The following is an 8,270-nucleotide window of genomic DNA, read 5'->3' as shown; positions in this document are numbered from 1 at the left end:
AACATAAGGGTTAATGATTTATTCTCAACAATAATAGCTCAAAACATATATGGACTCTTATTTTGCCAAAGTCGATTCTCAAAAAATTGGTTGTAAGTCCTAAGCATGATGTATCAAAACACCTAAGCCAAGCATACATCATCAAATTAAATAACAACCAATTAATTCAAATCATATTTCAATTTTAAATTAATGCAAAAGTCTTAAAAAAATTAAATAAAATTACTCATGCATAAAGAATGGTTTCCTCCATCATCCCAGTATTGGGGTTTAGCTACTCATAATAATCATGTTCTCAAAATACATACTTGATGCTCAAAATATGATTAAAAGAGTGAAAAATATAAAACAGTGGTTCTGTGACCCACAAAATTCGTCCAGAAAGAAACGATACCAGTGAGATGCAGTAAAACAACGACACCCCGCTGCTGCTGTTGACGCTGCAGAAACTAAGACTGCTCTGAGCAGTCTGTTCTTCGTGTTCTTCAGAAGCTTTAATGGCAGCAGCAGCAGCAGCGTTGTCTCCTCTATAATTGCTTCTCCTAGGCTCTCATCGACTCTAAACTCTCTCCTCAAGGTTTCTTCCCTTTCTTTGATGTAAACCAACACTTATATAGCCTTCAGATTCCCTAGAAACTCGATCAAATTCGAGAATAAATCTCTTATTCTTCACGTGCTGTTTGAAGAATAATCTTCTTCTTGTTGCGTTCCAGGCTGTTTTTAGCTATTCTCTCGACTCAAATATCTTTTAGGACTTGGACTCAACTGTTTTGAAGTATATCCCACGCAAGAATCTCTCCCAAATCTTTCAAACCAATTCAAAACCCTAAACAGGGACCGTGTGCACTGTCTTGACTTTGTGTGGATTTTGTGACTTATCCAGCCCAATTAGATGGGTCTAATCGCTTCTAACAGGTCCCTTATGTCTTGTAGAGTCTGTGGGTACCAAATTTGCCCATTGAATCGCCTCCTAGGTCGCTCAGATCCTTGATCCAAAACTGTTGACGCTACTGCCTTTTTTTTCCGCCAAAACCCACAAACTTTGAAGATGACCTCCCCCTATCCAGTTCCGGTGTCTCTTTAGTACATGCCCTGAAATGGGGTGCCCCTTAGTAATTAGGTTACCCCTTATCCAAAGTGAGAGTTCGTATAGTAATTTTCTCCCACGAGCGCAAAAACCACTTTTTAGCCAATTTCGCCGCAAAAGCTTATTTCTCCAAAAACACATACAAAGACATAAAATAACCAAATAAGTACAAAATCGAGCACTAACAATATAAACAATTGGGACAAATTAGACACATAAATGCGTCTATCATGTGACAAGCTAAGTTTTCGATCTAACGATTGAGAAATATTAGCTTGAATCTAAATCAGGTTTTCATCTAACGGTGAATATGGATTGCTTTGTAACTAAGGAAAAACCCTTATTTGAAGGCTATATAAAGGAGACATCAAGCTTTGAGAAAAACTAATCCCCACACGTATGTGTGATACTAGTGCGATCGCTAGAGTCTATTATCCTTTAACCTTTGGTTTTCTTCTCTAAAACCAGGTTAACGACTTAAAGACTTCATTGGGATTGTGAAGCCAGACTGATACTATTTTTATCGTAGTTGTGTGATCTGATCTTGCATCTTCTATCGTATGAATACAATCTATTGATGGGCTAGAGAGCGTGAGAGTTATCCTATAGGCAAGATAAAGAAGTCAAAAACATCTTCGTCTCACTGTTTGTGATTCCTCGACATCTTCTTATGTAGTCAAGAAAGATCGTTGAGAGGTAATTAATTAATCTAGGCTGTTCTTCGGGAATATAAGACCGGATTATGAATTGGTTCATGTTCACCTTGATTTCATATCATAAGACGGAACAAAACCTAGGGTGTTTCTGTGGGAGACAGATTTATCCTTTGATAGACTTTTCTTTGTGAGACAGATTTGTTTATTAACAAGTCTGCAATTTTGGGTTGCAGCAACTCTTAGTTGTGGGTGAGATCAACTAAGGGAATCAAGTGCACAATATCATGCTAGGATCAGAGGCGTAGGGAGTACAACTGTACCTTGAATCAGTGGGAGAATTAATGGGTCCAGTCCGAAGTTAGCTTGTAGTAGGCTAGTGTCTGTAGCGTCTTAATACAGTGTGTATTCAATCTGGAATAGGTCCCGGAGTTTTTCTGCATTTGCGGTTTCCTCGTTAACAAAACTTCTGCTGTCTATGTTATTTCTTTTCCGCATTATATTTTATATAATTGAAATAATACAGGTTGTGCGTTAAGATCATCAATTGTAAATCCAACCTTTTGTTGTTGATTGATATTGATTGATCCTTGGACATTGGTCTTTGGTACCGTCCAAGTTATTCCTTGTGTTTGATTAAAGACTCGTTATTGTTTTAGATAGAGTAAATCAAAACAAGTGAGAGATATTAACTCCTTGAGATACTTTAATCTAGATTAAGTCTGACTTTCTAGTTGATTCTCTAGAAAAGTATTTCGGATTTAGTCCATACAGATTGCTAAGCGAAATATTAGATGGTGTTGTTAGACCCCCGCTTTTTCAACTTTTCCATAGGAAAATAGCATGTGATGCTATTAGGCTTTCCTTGGTAGGCCACCTAAAACTTGCCACAAGTCCATAAGTTTGGTGGCTAACTTGAATGGCTGAGATTACATCTCTTGAGTAAGGGTAGTCGTTGGTTATAGACACATCTTTGTTGTGTAACAAAGTGGCGCCATTAGCATAGTCGCGCCTGGCGTAGCCGTGGCGTAGAGGGTTTCCTGGGAATTGCGGCAAGTCCTTCAGTTCAGTGGCGAACTTGGATGGCTGAGATTGCATTTCATGAGGAAGAATGGACTTTGATTATGGCCGCATCTTGTTTTATAGCGAAGTGGCGCCATTGGCATAGTAACGCCTGGTGGAGCCATGACATAGCGGCATGGCAGTGGCGTGGTAAGAATTAGGTCTTGGCGGCGTGGTAATAATTAGGGCTTGGAGGCGTGGCCAAGGCTAGGATTTGGATTTGTGGTAAGAATTAGGGTTGGCGGCATGGCCAATGCTAGGATTTGGCGCCGTGGTAAGAATTAGTGCTTGGTGGCATGGCCAAGGCTAGGTTTTGGCGTCGTGGTAAGAATTAGAGCTTGGCGGCGTAGACAAGGATAGGATTTGGCGTCGTGGCCAAAATTTGGGCTTGCTGGCATGGTCAAGGATAAAGTGGCTTGTGGCATGTTACCGTGGCGGAGTGGCATGTTGGTATGTCGATGTTATTGTGGTAAGGCGCGTTTGGCTTGCCAATTAGTATGGTAGCGTGGCAGGGTGCGTTTGTCCTTTAATGTATGGTGGCGAGTTTGAAACGATTTGATTGGCCAAGAAAAGGGTCCGGCCAAAAACGAGCGGCCACACTTCTGATGTGAGTGTGGTAAGTTTAGAGCGACCTTATTGGTCAAAAAAGAGGGTCGTCCAAGCATGGGTGTGGCTACACTTCTGGTGTAAGTTTGGCGGCATTAGAGCGACCTGATTGGTCGATGGGAGGTGGGCCGGCAAGTATCATGGGGCTGGACTCATTCTAAATGCACTATGGCGGGTTTAATGCGACCTGATTGGTCTATGGGTAATAGGGATGGAAAGTATTGGCCTAGCCACAACTCATTGGGAGTGTGGCAGGTTTAAAGGGACCTGATTGGTCGAAGAGGAATAAGGGATGGTTGGGTAGCATAGGGGGTGGCCAAGTGGCGAATGATTTCCTCGTTGTTGCTCCTACTCCGCGACTCTGTTTATTCTTTGATTTCTGACTAAGTATTTCGTGCAATGACATTAACCTTGGTACTTGGAGGTCCATGCTACTCTGCTACGAGTGAACACAAATCCGTCATGCCATACCGATATTAAGGGTTCTGCTGGGGAACATAGCACATGAAAAGTACTCAGTGAATCTTATAGTAATAAGTAATATGGACAAGGCGCCGAAATTTACAGAACATCTGGGATGGCTGCTACATGCGCCAGTCTGGATAAATCTCATGTAAATATATTGAACGACTCAATAAATATGCCAGCGGAGAGGTTAGCACTCATGGTTCCGTTTACTTACAAAGTGACGTCACATCATATGCAAGGTTTTACAATTTTAACCCTAAGCTAAAAACCACCATCAACACTCTTTTAAGAAGAAAAAAAGTGAAACATGCTGGAATGGGGATTAAAATTGATATGTCTAAGGCATTTCATATAGTTGATTAGGAATTTTCAATAAATGCAATGAAAGCTTTTGATTTTGATTCTAACTTTTGCAAGATGATTCATCAATGTATCTCTTTCTCAATTATTGTTGTCTTACTCAATGGTTGTCTTGGGGAATTTTTCAAACCAAATAGAGGTCTTAGGCAGAGAGACCCACTCTCTCCTTATCTTTTTATTATTTGCATGGAAATCTTTTCTAGGATGCTTTTTAACCAGTGAAGAGGAGAAAATTATCCATGGAGTGAAAATCACTCCAAAAAATATCCATATTTCTCATCTTTTTTTTTTTGCTGATGATTCCCTTCTTTTTATTAGAGTTGATCTTAAGAAGTGTCACAATATTCTTGCATTGGTTGAATCTTTTAGTAAAGATTCGGGCAAATTAATAAATTTTGAAAAGTCTGGTGTATTCTTTAGTAAAAAAGTTCAGCCAAAGCATCAAAGGATGATTAGTAAACTACTAAAAATAAAAAAACTGACCGAAAATACACCAATCTAGGAACACCTCTTTTCATTAGTAGAGATAAGATTCAACTATTTGAAAGAATAGTGTAAAATATGGAGCATAGAATTCAAGGATGGATAGGAAAACTTTAGCTCAAGCCAGTAAAATGGTCCTCAATAAAGCAACTCGAGCCAGTATGGCTAGTTACCAAATGAGTTGTTTTATTCTACCACATAAAATCACAAAAAAATAGATGATTTGCAAAGAGATTTTTGGTGGGGAAAGAAACTAATCATAGAGGATATTACCCAAAATCTTAAACTGACTTTGTAAACCTTTGAAAAAAAAGGAGGACGCTAGGATTTAGAAATGCTCATAAATTCAATTTAACTATGATTACTAGCTTGGAGATTGTTAAAATAACCTAAGGCTCTGTGAGTGACACAATTAAAACCTAGATTTTTAATGCGAAAATCCCATCTTCTAGTTCTTGGATCTGGAAATGCATCAATAAAGGAATTCAACTAGTGGAATAGAATAGTATTTGGGAAATATGAGATGGAAATAGTGTAAATATTTGGGAGGATAACTAGGTGCCACAATTGGCGAATAACCTTAATAGCTATAGAACAATTACTAATTCTAATTTAAAACTTGTTTGAATGATCTTTTAGATCCATTTACATTGAAGTGGAATTATACACTTATATTTGAAATGTTTCCTGCTCATATAGCTAGGAAAATTTGTAATATCAGACTAGTCAAGGATAAATCTGATACTCTTAGGTGGCTTCTTACAAACTCTGGTACTTTTACAGTCAAGTCCATGTATAACAAGCTCAATGAAAGAACTGAAAAATTTTATAACCTAGTACAACCTGATTCCTTTTTGGGATCATCTTTGAAAACTCAATGTATCTCAAAGAATAAAAAATTTTGCTTGAAATACCCGCAGAATGTTATTTCTACTAACTTGAAGATGTCCAAATTTATGCATGATGTTCATCCTAGTTATTCCTTTGGATGTTATGAAAATGAAACTATAGAACATCTGATTCTCTTTTGTCCATTTGCTCAATCTGTGTTGGCAATTGCATCTTCTCATGTCACTCTGCATTTCCATAGATCTATAACCTTCTTAGATATACGTAGGGAATGGATAGGAAAAAAATAACCATCCATATATTTAGAAACAATTCTGACCAAAGCATGATTTATATGGAAAGAAAGATGTGACAGAGTCTTTGAAAACAAACAAAAAACAATTATTCAGCTAGGAGCAGAAATAATGAGATATATAGAGTTTTGGAATAATGAAAAATCCTATCTGTGTCATACTATAACAAATATAGTAGAAACTCCTAAACGGTGTACTCCTAGGAAATCTCAATTTAAGATCAATATAGATGTTGCATGGGTTTCAAGTATATTGCTTGCATGTTTTTCTTTAATTTTAAGGAATGATGCAGGAGAATTCGAACAAGGAAGAGAAGATCCTCTCTCTGCAGCTACCCCTGAAGAAGCGGAAGCCTTAGGTTTGCTGTAAGGAGCTAAATGGACATTGGACAAAGGATGGTCCAATTTCAATGTGGAAGGAGATTGCAAAAATCTGTTTAATTATTTTGAATGGGAAACCATCTCAAATAAAATGGCAGAACCAATCAATCATGGATGAAGCTAAATGTGATTTCAACAAATGCAAAAACTTTTTAGGTTTCTTTTATATTCCTAGACTTGCTAATCAAGTGGTTGATACACTTGGTAAGGAAGCAAAATCTTTTGTTAATTTAGTTAATTGGGATGGGAGTCCCCCTACTTGTATTTTGCTAAACTTAAAAGTAGATAAATATAATGCAAGGGATAAGAACCACATCTCTACATTAGAAGGCTCTACTATTAATGGTGTAAGGGTTTCTAACTCCCTAAGTTAGTAGTTTTAATGCATTTTCAACTTACAAAAAAAAAGTTATTAAATCCAATATTTATAATTATGCAATTTTTTCAATTGAATTTGATTCTAAAATCATGCAACAAGTAAATTTTCAGAATAACAACTGTAGAACAGCAAAATCCTATGGCCAAGCATGCTATATCAAAAAAAAATAACAATTGTTTAACAAAAATCATTCAAACAATTTTCAATCAAGGTAAATAATCATAAAATAATTGAATAAATAAGAATATACTACTTTTTATTGGAAAAATAGTTTCCACTATCGCCCCAACAATAGGGTTTAGTTCCTCATATTAATCACTTGCTCAAATTACATGTTTTTAGCCCAAAAGTTGATTAAAAGAATGAAAAAGGTGTAAAGCAGTGTGTTTGTAACAGATATATTCGTTACAGAACCCATTGTTATAGAGAACTCTAACATAACTTTTTACGAACTGAAATCAAGTGCTGCAAGAATTGTTACAAAGAGTATGAGTTTGAAAACAAAAGCCACATAATTAACGACTATCTTCTGTATCTTCGACTGACCTCTGCAATATTATTTTCTTCATCTTCTTCTTCCTTCTGCTCGTGTGTCTCTTCTCTGCAACTCGACTGTGTTTATTTGCAAGCTTCTAAACTCTCCCCAAAGTGCACATGGTCGTTCTCTGACTTCTACCCTCTCTATTTATAAACCGCGGGTCCCGTATATCACAAGTAAAATTGCAAAAATATCTCTCCTTCTTTTTCTTGACAAGCCACGAGATTTCTTCCCACTACGCATCTGAATATTCCAAACTTATCCAAGCTTCCATTAATATTAAGAGATAAGAATCATATGAGGATTTTCTATCCTTTAAGAATCAATTCACAGAAACCCGATAAAAACTTCTTCCATGTTTTGTAAAAATACGGCTATCCAGCCCAATTCGTTCTATCCAATCAATCGTACCAACCCTGTTATCTTCTAGGAAGTCTACCCGACCACAATTCCGAGATTGGATCTCCTTAAATCCTTCCAGTGCGGTCACGACAACTTTGCATGAATGGAAATAAGTTTGCCGCCAAAAACGTTGTTTGAACAAAGAAAAAGGAGAGGCGCCCCCTATCCAGGAAGGACATATACAGATTTTCGGAAAAAATAGATGCACTTAAATGAATCAATTACTAATTTGGGTACATTTTTGGCTGATCCCCTACTAAAATAGTGCAATACAAGCATGTCACATGTGTTCGCACTAGTATGTATAAAGTCTAGTTTAGTTAGAAAAAATTTATACAATTGTTTTTTTTACCATGATATCGTAATAAACTGCCAAGATATAAGTTATAAGATCATATATATGGTTTTTTTTTCACAACACAAGGTAATAAGGATATTTTTGAAGAAAGAGATCACGGAAGTGGTATTCTATAAATTTTGTATTAGTCGTCCAATTTGGAAAAATATAAGTGAATTTGGTTATTATTTTGATGGGAAGGAGTTTATTTTAAGTGAACTGGGAAATAAATCAAAACCTCCTCATTACTCATATAACGTGGGATCTAGAATTTTATTTTATGCTACATGTAATTTAACTTGATTGGATGTTAGCTTATACTCTCTCCTTTCCTAAATAATAGGTTGGGTTCTATAAATAGACGTTTCAAATA

Source organism: Papaver somniferum, unplaced genomic scaffold, assembly GCF_003573695.1.
Source record: "Papaver somniferum cultivar HN1 unplaced genomic scaffold, ASM357369v1 unplaced-scaffold_96, whole genome shotgun sequence".
NCBI lineage: Eukaryota > Viridiplantae > Streptophyta > Magnoliopsida > Ranunculales > Papaveraceae > Papaver > Papaver somniferum.
This window is presented reverse-complemented; position numbering follows the sequence as displayed.